The sequence below is a fragment of the Planococcus citri genome, chromosome 3 (genome assembly GCF_950023065.1).
Source record: "Planococcus citri chromosome 3, ihPlaCitr1.1, whole genome shotgun sequence".
NCBI classification, from domain to species: Eukaryota; Metazoa; Arthropoda; class Insecta; order Hemiptera; family Pseudococcidae; genus Planococcus; species Planococcus citri.
In genome coordinates, this window is record NC_088679.1 from 13,084,744 (window position 1) to 13,101,708 (window position 16,965).

Consider the following 16,965-nt stretch of genomic DNA (forward strand, 5'->3'; position numbering starts at 1 on the left):
GTTTGCGTCATTCGTCATCGTTTGATGACCTCTACAAATGATCTGATTTTGAAAAAAATCGAAGACCCCTCGTGCAAAAATCCGCCGATTTGGCATGGAATGACCCATTAGAACACATCAGCAATTGGGTGATATTCTAACAAAGCCGTTGCCAAATCTGAGATTGTCAATTTTATGAGAGCAATCGGGAATGATGTCATCAATATAAATTATTGCTGGATATTTCTCAAATTAGGGAAAGTGTAGAAATAAACGTAGAATTTGCATCATTATTTATAACCGTTTTCTTATGTGCATGTTTTTTTTTTCAATTAGAAGCTTAGTCATTTAATAACACATTTTATAATCTATCATCGATCGATTTAAAAACTACAAGTACTCGCACTTTCCTTCATTGTTGCAACGTTGCTGCGTACTTATTGATGGAAACTTTGGTAAATTTACGACTTCGCGTTACCTGCAGCACTCGTCATCTGTAATACTGCGGTGTAAATATTTTATAGCGTTTACGTGTGCCCATTACCGTATAGGTATTTCGGGTACCATATAGAAAAGCATCGTCGACACTTGAAGAGACGAGAGAACGTGTACAAAGAAGGGATTCTAATAATGAAAGTATATTTTGCAGAATAGTAGGTATACGTGTGGCTTATTTACGGTAAATGAATAGCAAAAGCTTGGGTAAAACGGTAACCTTTCGAATACCATAACCTAACCTATTCTTCCACATAATCGAACTCTCTATCTATAAGGTTCATAGTCACTGGTGGCACGAAACACTGCGATACCAACGTGAGTACTTCGCAGAAATTTAAAGTAATGAGTGGCATAAGAGAGGGATCACAATCACGAGTCTAGAATAACCGATTTTTTCGTACCATTAGACGATCCTGCAGCTCACAATCAGCTTGAGCAACACGGCGTGCGGCGGCGTTCATTTCGCAAAAGCACATTGTTCGAAGAAGAATGGGCCCATAAGTTGAAAAACGCTCTGAAACCGAAAACTTTCAAGAAACAAGAAGAAGAATAAACGCGCGCTTTTTTTTTCACAAGATACCAGGACAGTGTTGAGGAGAGGTTGACATTGTACGAACCACAAAGACAGCGTCGCGAAGAAAAAGAGAGGAGGAGAAAAAATGCCAAAAACACGATGCCCACTTTGATGCGGCTTGTTTCTACGTGTCATAAAGTTTTTAATAAATAAACCTCTTCTCGATGACCTCTTCGTCTTCGTCTTATCGAAAGAAGAATACGCGCTGCTGCGGATATACTTATAGAGAAAAAAGATGCGTATCCCTTCTGCCTGGCGATGTGGATGGAGCGAGATGGCATGCTCATTGAGATCCTTGACAAACGGGTCTTTAAAAAGTATGGCAGGAAAAAATACTCGTAGTTATAATGGAATAAAATGGAAGAAGTTTTGTGGCTGCTCGACATTTTTCTAAACATCCAAGTTTTTGAGGAGGAAAAAAAATAGAGAGAGAAAAACTTCTCGTTGGATATGAAGGAGAGAAAAAAAGAGAATGGCGACGTTTCCTATGTATACTTACAGTGTGTGCAAAAGCCTTATGCCTGAGCCTGGTGCGTGTAGTTTATGCAAGTTGAGACTCACAGTCAGTCATAACTGTGTACTTGTATGTTGGTAAGCATGGGAGCAATGTGGATGACGTGGTTGGCGGCGACGACCATGCGAATTCGTCTTGCACTCTACACGAAGCCTGGTCTGTGACACGCGTACAACCACACACTGTATAGAGGACCTCGAGTGAAACGAACGAATTAAAACTTTTTTGACAGATTACTGCGAGCGACGACGATGACGCGACACGAAGCGGCGGCGAATTAACGCGTACACAGCGGAGTGGTGTTGACTGGTTTGAAAGTTTCAATTCTTCAAAAGCCGCATTAAATAAAACTTTCTAAACGATTTGGCGTCTTTGCGGGGTCTACGAGCTACGACAGTCTACAGAGCTGCCTTTACCAAGTTATGTCAACTTATGGTGGTGCAGGAATATCTGACTCGAGAGGGCAAAAGAGTTGTGGTGACGTGGGGCTGCACGCTTTCCTTTTTGATCTGAGAATGAACGGTAGTGACTGTTGCTTCTAAAGGAAATGTTTTTGCAAGAATAAGGTGCATTGATTGAAACGAATAGTTGGTAGTATGTACACGTGTATTGTGGTGTATTCTGGTGATTGGTCGACGAGTTGAGAAACAGAGTGAAGTACATGCATAAAATTAAGTGATTTTGTGGGTAATAGGGGGTGGGGGAGGACACGACAGGGATTTCATTTCGCTTCATGGAAAATCAAAGATTAGCTGCAGAACCTTTGCGAAATGGTATTCCCAGGTGAAATAGGCGAAATGGTCTAGTTTCCGACCCTCAACCCCCCCCCTTGGGCAGTATAGCCAAAAAACGCGTTTTTTGCGGGAAAAAGTCAATATCCATGAGTAGTGGGGTGAAAATTCTGGTACCACGTGGAATGTTAAGAGGAAGCATGGGCCTTTCAACACGATTTTTTTCAAAATTTTCTATCATAGTGGTGGGGGGTAAAATTGACAAAATGAAACTTTGAACCGCTTCTGCTCCGGATTGAAGGGTTGGACACAAAAACTGTTTTCGACAAAATGTGTCTTTTTAGTACTCTCTTTCTACTGATTCATAAAATTAAAATGTTGTCTGCAAAAGGCTCATATTTGCAAAAAAACCTGAAAAATACGCGTTTTTTGTGGGTTTTTTGGGCAAAATTTTACAAAATATGCGAAAAATGTATGCAACAAAAAATGCTAAGCGTCAAATTTCACCCTAGAAAACGTGTTCAAAAGGTTTGTCAAAACGCTCATCTACTGAAGTAAGCAAGGATTATAATCATGAGCAAAAAAAATCGATTGAAAAAATTCAAATTGAGGTCAGAGCAATTCAGTTACAATTCACACATTCTTTTTGATTTAAACACGTTTCCACAATGCTAGGTGAAAAAAAAACCTTCAAGATGAAAATATCGCAAGTCAAACTTACAAAAATTTACCAAAAAGAGCAAATTACTCAAAAATTGTTCAGAAGTCAAACTAAAAATCCGTACAGTTGCAGAAAATACAAATTTCGATTTCTAGCCCAGCCAAATAGTAGAAAAAAATAGGTGAACCCAAACATTATTGCGATGAAAGGTTTTTCTGGTGAATATTGTCTGGGGTGGTATGCTGAACAACATACTAAAAGTCTCCGTCCCCACCCCACGAGCTAACCCCCCCCGGGTCAAAGCCCCCCAAATTCAATTTTTCGTCAAGAACTCCTGAAATATTGAATTTTGAGTTAAATGAGCTCAGTGATCATTTCATCTCCTCTCCAATACCTATCAAATGAGCTATCGACCAACTCCCTAGCCTCAAGGGGGGTGGTGCTACGACCCCTCAAAGTAACGTGATTTCAATAATTTTACATTTTATGACTTGGGACTTGTAACCTGTTCTAATTGATAAAATGAAGTCAAACTTGGGGAATGGGATTCTTTTGCGAGCTGGTGTTGACCTCTGGAGTGGGGAGGGTCAAAGTTGAAAATTACAGAAAGGTCATTTTGTTGGAGGGGCATAATATGACCACAAATGGATGAAAAGGGTCCAAAATCATACCATCAGACAGTATTCTCATTGTGATCAACATATCCAAATTTCAGATTCCTAGGTCATCCCCACTCCTCTTAAGATGGAAAAAACTGAAAATAGGGGCCAATATAAGGGGATTTTCACCTCAATTCCGCTTTAAATGGGGTGGGGATGACCTAGGAAGCTGAAATTGGGATATGTTGATCACAGATAGGCAACTGTCCGATGGTATGATTTTGGACCCTTTTCATCCATTTGGGGTCATGTTATGCCCCTCCAAAACATGACCTTTCTGTATTTTTCAACTTTGACCTTCCCCACTCCAGAGGTCAACTCTATGTGTAGCTCGCAAAATAATCCCATTTCCCAAGTTTGACTTCATTTTATCAATTAGAACAGGTTCAAGTCCCAAGTCATAAAATGTAAAATTATTAAAATCACGTCGTCACTTTGAGGGGTCGTAGCGCCACCCCCTTGAGGCTAGGGAGTTGGTCGATAGCTCATTTGATAGGTATTGGAGAGGAGATGAAATGATCACTGAGCTCATTTTACTCAAAATTCAATATTTCAGGAGTTCTTGGCGAAAAATTGATTTTGGGGGGCTTTAACCCCCCCCCGGGGGGGACTTTAGCTCGTGGGGTAGGGGCGGGGACTTAAGTATTTTGTTCAGCATACCACCCTAGACAATATTCACCAAAAAAACTTTTGATCCCAATTATGCTTGGGTCAAATTGCATTTTGACGTGGCTATTCGATTTCAATCTTCAAAAATTGTAACAAAATCTTTTTCAGATCCAAAAAGTACTACAAACACACACACACACACACACACATCATATCTCACCAAAACTAAGATTCCAAAATTGTACTAAAAAGTCATCTAAAATTTGTTCTAGATCATGGATTGGTTCAAAATCAGATTATTGTACCAAAATAATTAAGAGATAATTTACACGATTATAGAAAAATCAGGTCAAACGTCTCATAAAAGTGAATCAGAAAAAGTGATTCCAAAAATACCCGCATAATAAATTATATCTACCTACAATTGATATTTTTCAATGGAAATTACAAACCATAAAAAACTGACTTATTTAATCCAAATTTGGCTTGACAGTGAGAGGAAAAAAATTATCAGCCAAAATTGACCCATCAATAGGAACAAATCATTTGAAAAATCAATTCTTTAGCATTTTTGAAGGTCCTTTACCCATACTGAATAATATTCTGAAAAAAATATACGGTGTGTAAGTATCTTAAACATAATTGATATTCAGGTTGAAATTATGTGCAATGATTGTAGGTGGTTATGAGCTTCACTCTAATTTCGATCTTGTACAATACCGCAAGGGGTGTACTCAAATCCTCAACTTCTTATTCTTTACGAATATCAGTGTTTTTAGGGAGGAAGTCAAAAGGAAGAGTAATTTAGCCGGGGCCATATTATAAAAAAAAATCATCATTAACGCGTACCAAAGCGTAGTGTTAGCATCGTAGTCGACTCGTCGTCAAATAATCAAATTTGTTCTCTCCCTTCGGACTGTTTTCTCTCTGCATCTTTCGTCTCTCCGGAACACTGGTGTAGCATCTCGTGTTTCCGTAAACTTTAACGAACCCTTCGCTGAACCCGTTACCTATCCTTGTGACTAGCGCAGCTCGACGAGACCGCCTGTAAACAAAATTTTTCAAGAGCCCATTACTCGGCAGTGTACTCAAAAAACAAAGCTTTGAAAATTCCAAATTCTCGCGCGTCAACTTTCATAATTTATCTCGCCATTACTTCACAATACAGCAAAGTACGGTATAGTACGATATGATATACGAAACGCGAAACGTGGCTGCTGTGCTGGAGAAACTGAAAAACACGCCTTCTCGAGCCAACAATTCAACATTTGCGCCCCGAACGTCGCCCCCGGGCCATACATCATCGCCGAAGAGATCAGCATCCACATCGTCGTTGCTGTTGCTGGCCTCGCAAGAGAGAGGAAAAAACTGCGTGTACACGCATTTTAGGAAACAATGGCGGCGCTTTATACCATTCAATTAAATTACATGTTTAGCCGGCTCGTATTTGGCAAACAGTGGCCAAAACCTTTATATTTCATTTGAGCCGCAATTCGGCTGCGTTCACCTTTTTTTTTCAGTCTACCCTCTGCCTCTGCTTCTGCTGGTGCCACCTTTGCTGGCCTGGCCGTCTTCGGCTCGCGCAGTCTACCGTGCTGCTGCACCAACCAAATCCCAATGGACGTTTAAAACCCGCATCGTCGACCGTCGATCGTACCATTTATTGAAGGATTTCACGTTTCTTACCGTTAAGGATAAAAGTGACAAATGAAATATCAATTTATGGCTTTTATCTCAATTTTCTTCCATTTCTTTGCTGCCCTGGCTCGTCGAGTTTTCCTCCCATACCATACCATACCGGCTAGCTTAGCTTTTTTGCTGTAGCGTTCTTCTGCTGGTTCGTTTTGCCCTCTTTTTTTTTTTTTTTGCTACTTTGTACCGTTCGCTGTACTCTGTCTTCGATTCTATCCTTTATTATAAATTTTAGTAGGTACGTTTGTGACGAGCGTAACAATTTATACGTAGGACGGTTTCAAAAGTAACATATATCGTTCCGACGGGTGATTTTTTTAAAACATATTTTTCTCCAATAGGTTTTTCTGTCCTTTATTTTTGTTTCCCTTTTTTGGGTTTCTTGATAGGTTCTAATGATGTAGTACACCCCATTGGTATTGTTCAAGATCGAAATTAGCCACTTACCTGTTACCCTATTGCATATACGATTTCAACCTGAATACCAATTTATGGTTAATTGGTTATTTTGTTCTATTTAATTGATAGGTTCGAGTAAGAGTTGATGATTTTTTCGATCAAATACACCCTCCTCGGTTCCTCATCGTCCCTCTTGTACACGATAAATTTCTCCAGCACCGTAATGTCCGAAAACGACGGTATAATTACCAGTCTTTTTGGCAGTTTTGACGTAAACAGAAGGGAAATAATGAAAGCAAACAATTGAAAACGAAACTAGAGATGTATTGTATAGGTTTAGGTACATAAAATTAAATGAACGATTAAAGATCGAAAAGTTCTACTTGTATAGGTAATATTTTATGGTTCAAGTAGGTACTATAATTATACGTATTGAATTGACAGCCCCATGATTCTTTTTAGGCCGAGCAAGGAAAAGGGAAAACGTCAAAATATGTATTATTATTTCCATTATTCAAAGAATGCAAACTTCTTGCAAAATTAGTTTTTGGAAGACAGGCATAATAATAGATATGTATTTTTAGAAAAACCTTGGAAATTTTCCGGTTGGTAATTTTTTTAGTTTTTCGTATGTAGTTCCAATCTGGTGCTGAATTGAGTTCAAAAAATTTATCAAGTTCTGCAGTCTAGGTCATTGATCTTATGGCTCACGTGCTGTTTTCAATCAACTAATCCATTGTATTTATTTTTTTTTTGTTTCAGGTGAGTTGATGATTTTTTTGGTTGATAAATGGCAGATAAAGATAGAACAGAGTAGGTAAGTTTTTTATTTTGTGAATTATGAGACCTTTATTGAGGTTTGATGCAAAAAAAAGGAAAGAAAATTGGGTTTTGAATCTAATAATACGAAATCAGAAAGGAAAATGTGTATTAGGAAGGTTGAAACCTGCAAAAAACACTTCAACGACACTCTTTCGTTGTACTGTGAAAACTTGGACGGCCTAGGTCACATTGGAAGAGCTACAGGAGGCTGTCCATGTCCTAAAGGCCATGTAACACAATATAAAATTGGTCAAATAGTCTGGAAATGCACTTCTTTTGATCCTGGAAAGGGGTCAGGTAGGGTCGGACGGTTGAAACCTACGAAAAGCATTTCAGGTTCATCCTCTCATTGTTTTGTGAAAATTTTGAACTTTTTAGTTCAATTTTGAAGGATTGACGGATTTCCTAAACGTCAAAAAACATGCGAATAAATAGTCCAAATCCTTTTTTTTTGACTCTGGAGAGGGGTCAAATGGGGTTGGAAGGTTTACACCTGCAATAGGCACTTCGAGCACATCCTCTCATTGTACTGTTGAACCCTCTAGGTCAATTTGGAGGGTCTGCAAGCTTTCCTAAACGTCAAAAAACATGTGAAATAGCCCAAAAATCCACTATTTTGCTTCATGGAGAGAATTCAAATGAGATCGGAAGGATTAAACTTTCGAAATGCACTCATGTGGCACCTTATCATTGTACTGTAAAAATTTGGACCCTCCAGGTCAATTTGGAGAGGCTACAGGCTTTCCTAAACATCAAAAAACATGTAAAATAGTCCAAAAATCCTATTTTTGACCTTGGCAAGGGGTCAAGTGGAATGGATATAGGACACTTCAGGCATATCCTCTCATTGTGCTGTGGGACCCTCTGGGTCAATTTGGAGGGACTGCAGGCTCTCCTAAACGTCAAAAACATGTAAAATAGCCCAAAAATCTACTATTTTTACCCTGGCAGGAGGTCAAATAGGGTTGGAAGGTTTAAACCTTCAAAAATATTTCAAGTGGAACCTCCTCATTGTACTGTATAAATTTGGACCCTCTAGGTCAATTTTGAGGGATTGCAGGGCTTCCTAAAGGCCAAAAAACATGTAAAATAGCCCAAAAAACCACTTTTTTGACCTTGGCAAGAGGTCAAGTTGGATTGGAAAAAGGACACTTCAGGAACATTCTCCTGTTGTACTGTAAAAATTTGGACCCTTCAGGTCAATGGGCTGCAAGCTCTCCTAAACGTCAAAAAACATTTGTAAAAGTAGCCCAAAAATCCACTACATACTTTGACCCTGGTGAGGGGTCAAATAGGGTTAGAGGGTTGAAACCTGAAAAAAAAACAGTCAGGTGGCATCCTCTCGTTGTTTGATGAAAATTTGGTCCTCAAGGTCAATTTTGAGGGAGGGGGAGGTCAATAAGAGGGGTAAAATATGATTTTTCTACCTTAATTCAACTTGATTCCGTCTCAAATGGGGTGGGGATGACCTAGGAAGCTGAAATTTGGATATGTTGATCGCAGGGGTGGTAGTGACTTAGGGTATGATTTTGGACCCTTTTCATTCATCATGACTTCATGAGCCAAAATATACCCCTCCAAAAAAATGATCTTACTGTAATTTTCAACTTTGACCCTGCCCACTCCAGGGGTCAAATATGATTTTTGGGGAAACCCTATTCCCCAAGTTTGAATTTATTTAATCAATTAGAGCAGGTTCTAAGGGCTGTAAGGTAATTTATGTTAGTAAAATACGGCGGTATTTTACGGTATTTTACAGTATTCCACGGTATTTTACGGTATTTTACCAAAAGTTTATCACCGTATTTCACCAAGCAAAACTGAACACTTTTTTATGATTTGAAAGTTACCAAAAACTTTCCCTATGAATTTCCAAAAAATTGCCATGGAAAATTTCCTATAATCTCTAATAACACCTAGTTAACTGATGAAAATTTACCTCAGGGGCAGATCAGAAGTTCAGAATTTTGAAGTCAAACTACAAATAATTCTTCATATCCAAATTTGTAAAATACAGTAAAATACCGTATTTTACCGTAATATTTTACCAGTGAAAAAATTACGGTAATTTAACCTCCCTGAGCAGGTTCCAAGTCATGAAAATTGTTGGGCTGAAACTTATAAATATAAATCTTTCGGTCCTACTTCAATAGCCATAAAATGAAAACAAAAAAATTAGTCTTGAAGTCACAAAAAAGTTCAGAGAAGGTACAATATGATGGACCGTGGTACAAATATGGACCCCTCTTTGTTTAGAGAAAACTACTAGCGCTGCGGTCACGCACGGTACTAAGAATTTATTGTAGTGTAGTATCCACAATCCAGTTACTTATTTCGGATCCATGCAAACTTCAGTGTCTCTTATCAGCATTTGTTTTTTTTTCATGTTTATTTCTTCCCATTGGAAAATTTTACAAGTTTTTCATTCAGTAATTCATCAACTTCAAATAACCTTTGGAAAAAAAATTATTAGCGAAGAAAGTAGTTTACAATGTGTACTTTCAGTAGTTGTATTTTCATACTTGTTTTTACTTCAACTGATTTTCATAATTTTTTAAATTTTTCATAAACTGAGCCGTTTTTTTGCATGAGTATAATTAAATATGGACCCCTATATTTTTTTTTACCTAATTTTGATTCAATATTTTTTAGAATGTCGAGAAAAGTGTTATTAACAAAGAAGACAAGTCCAAAAAGTCGAAAAAGGGACCATGATTTTTTCATTTTTCATAAACTTGGCCAATTTTTTGCATGGGTAGCCTATACTTAAATTATGGACCCCAATTTTTTTTTTCGTCTAATTTTGATTCAATGGTTTTTAGGATACAGAGAAAAGTGTTATTAACAAAGAAGACAAGTCTAAAGCATCAAAAAACATATTTGAATAAATTGTTGTTTTCTGCAATTTTTAGATTTTTTTTTTTTGGGGGGGGTGGTCCACATTTGTGCCCGAGTCCATATTTGTACCACTTTATGTCACTTTTCTACTCCAAAAAAATTACACAATACACCTACTCGTACTAGAGTCTTTGGTCTTTCGAATGGTATATTCGAAAAAAAATTGATGATTTTTTTCTACCCTTCAAAGCCAAAAAGGGGTCCATATTTGTACCTTCTCCTCTATTTATCAGCCGGGGGAGGGGAGAGGTTGAAAAGAGCGGAGCAGGAGACATCCTATAGATGAGTATATTGGAAAAAACATTTAAAATATTCAAGACGAATGTTTCTCAATTCAAAATTTGTGTAAGGCAAAAAATATTATATCGCTGAAAAAAATCACCAATCCACTGTATCGTCTCATCCTTATACTTATACTGTGAAAGAAACTTAATTAAATGTCTCAACTTCGGAAATTTCACCCTCCAGCACCCTTCTCGTGCCTACATCACTCAAGTAGCGTCTCGTCTTCATTTCTATACCACTTCGATGTACTGTAGAAATGACCCAGTTTTGCGAATTCGACCCTTCATCAATCGGTCCCTCGCTTACAATTAGTCGTTTTCAATTTCAGTTCTTAACCACTTTAAATGAAAAGGGTATCCATATACATTATGTTATAGAGTGTTCTTTAACTCGAGAAAAGGGTTAATCGTGTAAATGTTTATGAGTACTTGACCCTTCGCCTTGCGGTAAGTTTATGGCTGATTGATTTCGCCAATGGGTATTTTTCGAATCAAGAGGGATGTGAGGGTTTTTCTGACGAGTCAGCGAAAACAGATCAACTTCGGTTAAAAAACATAAACATTCATTTCATTACTCGTCTGCATTCGTAAATTTGTGTTTTTTCTGCATATTTTTCGATCACCTTTCTGATTTTTCCATCACTGGATGGAGCTGAAGAGAGGTGAAACAAACAACAAGATGAGGATTCTGATTATTTCAATCTGGCAATAGAATTTCTCTCGCATAGTTGATTTGTTTTCAAGCCGAAAGAAGTAAAATGAAAGACAGGAGGGACATAAGCGAGTTGCAGAGGCTTTAGTAGACGTGCGTAGGTTTTGCAAATGATAACAGAGAGGCACTTGTGTGACGGGTATGTCCTCTGTTTAGCTGTGTATATGCTGTTGCCGAGTTGATGACAATGCATTAGCAGCGTTTCTATATCACTCTGTTTATTTCTTTTCTCTCGCTCGTTTTCATTCTGTAATATTCGCTCTTATTCATTCCATTTACTTTTTAAAGTTTTTTCCCCTCTCTCTTTGTGTCGGTGGCTGTACAGCTTCTCTTTTTTTTCTCTCTCGCTATTCGTTTTATACCTACAGCGTGCTCTGCTCGCCGCGTCTCCGATATCTTATTTTATATCCGTACTTTTTACTTCAAAGGTTTAGCTGTGCTTTCTTTTCTTTTCTCTTTGCATCTTCGTCGTTTTCGTAGAATTACACGGTGTTACCTACGTATACTTTCTCTGTGTGCGTCTCTTTTTCGCTCATGCAGCGAATTTGCGTTGGTTTTTATTGTTGCAAAACAAATTCTTGGGCTTGAACGTTTTTACGGGTGTAATTCCATTATAAAAAAAGCCTTTTAGACTTCAGAGCAGCTTATACTTTTTTATTAGTCGTTAAATCATTTGAATGCGAAATACCTCTTTGTGTATCTACCTGTGTGTACTTATATACTGTACTCGGCGATAATCAAAATAAAACTCCTCGGCAATCTAAATTTCCGACACGACAACCAAACGAAACGAAAAAAAACCTAATTTTTTTAAGTGTTACTTACCATCTCTATTCTTTTTCTTTTTGCTTTCGAGCTGGTTCGTGTTTCTTTTAACTTTTTTCAACGCTGGAAAAGGAAAAGCCTGCCTATTTCACGAATTTTTTTATCCTTATAGCATCGAGACGCGTTTCACCTTCGAATGTCCATAATTAATAGACCGTATTGGTCGAACCGAAAAAAAAAGTAATAATAATAGCTATAACAAATGCACGAACTGTAATTGTTTGCGGCTCGTTCATGCTTGTATAGTTCATTCGACACCTTTTAGCCTGACAAGCTATAATTATATAAGTATATTTAAAAATAACGTTGTTAATTATTTATTTACAACCTGTACACCTTCCCACACATCGTATCAATTGATTTGTTTTTACACCCTGGACGATGCCTTAACGTAGCCTGCTGTTTTCTTTTTCTCCCTAATAAAATATTCCGTCGTTGGTTGCCGCTGCTGTTGTTGTTGTTTTCTACTTTTAACACGCTTTAATTCGATAAATATGTTAATTTGGGCCAACGAACGAAAAAGAAATACCGGTCGCCCTCGCCAGCCAAGTAAAAGAAAACCCGAGGTGTGTAGTTTTAATTTTCGACGACGAAATACCGCATGTCAACGAGAATACATCATCGTTGGAAAACCTACCTACCCTACCTACCTGTATAAGAAAGTTTTCCCTTTGAAAAGTGCTGATGGAAAAATACGAGCAAATTAGGCCTCCTATTCGAATGAATTCATAATGTAGCATTTTCTATGGGTTTGGTGAATGAGCTGGTACCCTTTTTTTTTCTCTCTTTTTTCGTGGTGCTTCGTCGCGGATGTTCGAGGAAATGGCACGTGTGTGAGTGGTGCAGAGAGGGAGGGGATTTTTATGAGTGATACATTCGAGTGGGTGGGGGGGTCTTATTAACTTTTTCAAAAAGCTGAATCAGAGTGATGCCGAGTTTTTTTTTTTTGGTATGAATTGTTGTGGAAGAAAGAGTCAAAAGGGTAGCCCTGTAAGCGTTTTTAAGTTTTTTTTTGGGGGGGAGGGGGAAATTTTGTATGTGGCTGATTTTTAAGATTTTTTTTTTCATTGATAAACTTGTGGAATAAGTAGGTGACTTGAAAAAAAATGATATAGCTGACAAAACTGTTCTTAATAATTTCCTATATTTTGTCAAAATTTCGCTTTATCGAACTCTTTCATTCGATTTGAAAAATATTGGCTCTAACCACGTGGCATCGATGAAAGTTCTACACCTTTTAAAAATCTCAAATCGTTATTATTTCTATTTAACATTGAAATTGAGACATCTCACCCCAAAAAAAACTGGTGTAAATGCTATCGGCTAAAAAATCTCTAAGCGATGAAAAAATGTGTACGAAATTAATTTGAATTCTTTTTTCGCCACTGCGTTGTTTTTATGATTCGTACACGATTTCCTACAAAAAAATCTAGACTCGAAAAAATTTCCTCTCGTTGAAGATTGTTTGTGGGGGAAAATAAGGAGGAAAAAGAAACCTTCAGGGTTCAATTTGCCAACAAAAGAACATTTACGTAGACAAAAAAAAATCTGGAAAATACATCGGATTGTTCTAACAAGGGCAATTTTTCATCTTATTTGTCGTAGTTGCTAGTTTTCTTTTTTTTTCTGTTTCTAAAGCATTACGATATTATTTTTTTATATGGATAATCCGTCGTCTAGCGTTCTTTTTGCTACTTTAGTCTTATTCACGATAATGAAATTGACAGAAAAGCAAAATACGAGTACATTGGAATAGAAATACTGTTTGCAAATTGCTCGCGAACGGATTTGATGTCTTGATCTTTTTGGTAGTACGAGAGGGTTTGGTTTATTACTTATTGATGTACATATGAAGAGTGATATTCCAAAACTCGCTCTGTCCATTTTCACAACTTTTCAGGAGAGAGGAAAAACAGTTTCCCTTTAAACGGGTAAATTGTCTTTTTAGGCGAGTTTAGCACTTTATTTGGGTGGATTTATGATGTAGGAGTGTAAGTATACATTTCATCCACTAAATACTGCTGAAAAAAATTTCAATAAAAATGAACAAAGCGCGTTTTGGAACATTATTTTTTTTAAAATTTTTATTGAATTGGCTATTTAGGTGAGTTTAACACCTCATTTTGGTAGGTTGATGATGTAGGAATGTGAGTTAATACTTCATCTACCAGGTACCACTGAAAACCCAACTTTGATAAAAATGGACAAAGCTAGTTTTGGAATATCACTCTTCATATGTTGTATGTGTTACTCAGTTACTGTTACTATGTCGAAAGTATCGAATTGAATTTGTGCTGTGAGTTTACTCGTGTATTTGCCTGATATACGAGTAATTTGACAGTATTGAACTTGACATTCCTAATGTATCATCAAAGAACCGAATCGATTCGTTTGTGAACAGTTCGCTCATAAATGAATCATTTGAAAACGATTGAATCGCTTGGAAATCAAATCAGATGAATAATTTTAGACCGTGCTAGATGTTTTGTAATTTATTGATGAAAATTGTGAATCATTCGGTCGCGAACGATTAAGTCGAGAGGAGAAAAAAATCAGTTGCGAACGAATGAATCACGATAAAATAAATTTCAGTACAATTGAATTGACAAAGCTCAACAGTTTAAAGACTCGATTCGTTCGCGAACGATTTACTCGAAACGAAATGATCATTCGGGAACAATTGAACGATTTCAAAATCGAATCAGACAAAAATAGACGTTCCTTCAATCCTTGAAAAAAAATTGTGAATCGTTTGTTAGCGAACGATTTCCTCGAGGGAGAAAAAAATCGTTCGCGAACTAATGAATCACCTAAAAATCAAGTTCAATAATGATGATTTGACAAAATTTGACCGTTTTAATCTTGTTATCAAACCCAAAAGTTGGCTAAATTCGTTCGTGAACGAGCTCAAAATGAACAAATCATTCGAGAACGACTAAATTACTCACAAGTCAAAAATAAAGTCATGCAATACACTACCAGATAAAACTGAACTTTTTTCAAAATCCACCGACGAGAATTGCGAATCATTCGTTCGCGAACGAGTTGCTGAAAATCAACAAATCATTCGAGAACGACTGAATCACTTGAAAATCAAATTTAGGTTATGAAGTTTTTTTTATATATCAATAAGATTTGCGAATCAATCGTTCGCGAACGATTTGATCAGAAAAAAACCGTTCGCGAACGAATGAATCACCTAAAGATCAAATTCAAAAAAAAAGGATTTGATAAAATTTAATCGTTTTAATCTCATTATCAAACCCAAAACTAAGCTTAATTCGTTCGTGAACGAGCTCACTCAAAATGAACAAATCATTCGAGAACGACTAAATAACTCGAAAATAAAATCAGGTAACACACTACCAGACAAATCTGGACCTTTTTTAAAATCCAAAAACGAAAATAGCGAATCATTCGTTCGCGAACGAGTTGCTAAAAATCAACAAATCATTCGAGAACGACTGAATCACTTGAAAATCAAATTTAGGTTATGAAGTTTTTTTTATATGTACATCAATAAGATTTGCAAATCAATCGTTCGCGAACGATTTGATCAGAAAAAACCTTTCGCGAACGAGTGAATCACCTAAAGATCAAATTCAAAAAAAAGGATTTGATAAAATTTGATCGTTTGATCTCATTATCAAACCCAAAACTAGGCTCAATTCGTTCGTGAACAAGCTTACTCAAAATGAACCAATCATTCGAGAACGACTGAATCACTTGAAAATCAGATTTAGGTAATTACTCGTAACTATCAGGAAAATTGGACGGATTTTGATCCATCAATAACATTTGGGAATAATTCGTTCAAAATCGTTCGCGAACGAATGAATCACTTGAAAAGTTGAATTACCTGAAGATGACATGACGAAACTGTACAGTTTTAATTTTATTATCAAAAACTGAGCTCAATTCGTTCGCAAACGATTTGTTTAAAATGAACAACTCATCCGAAAACGACTACGAGTTACTCAAAAATCAAATTAAGTGATTCACTACCAGATAAAACGAAAGTAGAATTATTACGCGTGAAGTTTTTTATCCATCAATAAGATTTGCAAATCAATCGTTCGCGAACGATTTGATCTGAAGGGGGAAAACCGTCGCGAACGAATGAATCACCTAAAAATCAAATTTAAAAAATGAATGATTTGATAAAATTTGATCTTTTTGATCCTTTTACCAAACCCAAAAGTAGGCTCAATTCGTTCGTGAACGAGCTCAAAATGAACAAATCATTCGAGAACGACTAAATTACCTGAAAATAAAATCAAGCAATACACACTTCCAGACAAAACTGGACCTTTTTTAAAATTCACCAACGAAAATTGCGAATCATTCGTTTGCGAACGAGTTGCTAAAAATTAACAAATCATTCGAGAACGACTGAATCACTTGAAAATTAAATTTAGGTGATTCACTGTCAGGAAAACTGGACGATTTTTGATTCACCAGTAACATTTGAGAATAATTCGTTCGCGAACGAATGAATCACTTGAAAAGCCGAATTGCCAGAAGATGACATCGTTCGTGAACGAACGATTTGATCAGAAGGGAAAAACCGTTCGCGAACGAGTGAACATCTGAAAATCATAGTAAAGATGATTCGACGAAACTCGACTATTTTAATCGTGCTGTCAGTGCTGTCAAAACGAGACTTGATTCGTTCGTGAATTCCAAAAAAATTGTATACTTCGCCAATCTTCTCGAACCACCCTGTTGGAACGTTCGCGAATATGCGACTTATACCTACACAATTCTTGCGACTAAATTCGCCATCATTTTTCACGAAACCATTGGTAAAAAAAATAAAGACGGGCTTTCAATTTCAAAAGCCATACACGCGTACTTCAGCTTTGTAATGACGAAAATATATAAACTGCCTAAACTATAAACCACCCAATCCATAAACTGACTAAGCCATAAGCTGACTGAACTATAAACTGGCTAAACTATCAGCAATCCGCTCCTGCCTTTACACAAGGCCAACTCCAGTAAAACATAGATATGGCGCTTCAAGTAGATTATCCTATAACCCAGCTTTTCAATAACTTGCAACTTATGTATCAGCTCCGATTACTTATTGTCCAGGCTACTTGACC

At 37.0% G+C, this 16,965-nt stretch overlaps 1 protein-coding gene across 3 annotated transcripts in view; it reads left to right on the plus strand.

Annotated features, from left to right (window-relative positions):
- LOC135841105 (max dimerization protein 3-like) overlaps positions 1 to 16,965 on the plus strand; it is an 835,585-nt gene that overhangs the window by 306,781 nt on the left and 511,839 nt on the right. The window lies entirely within an intron of this gene.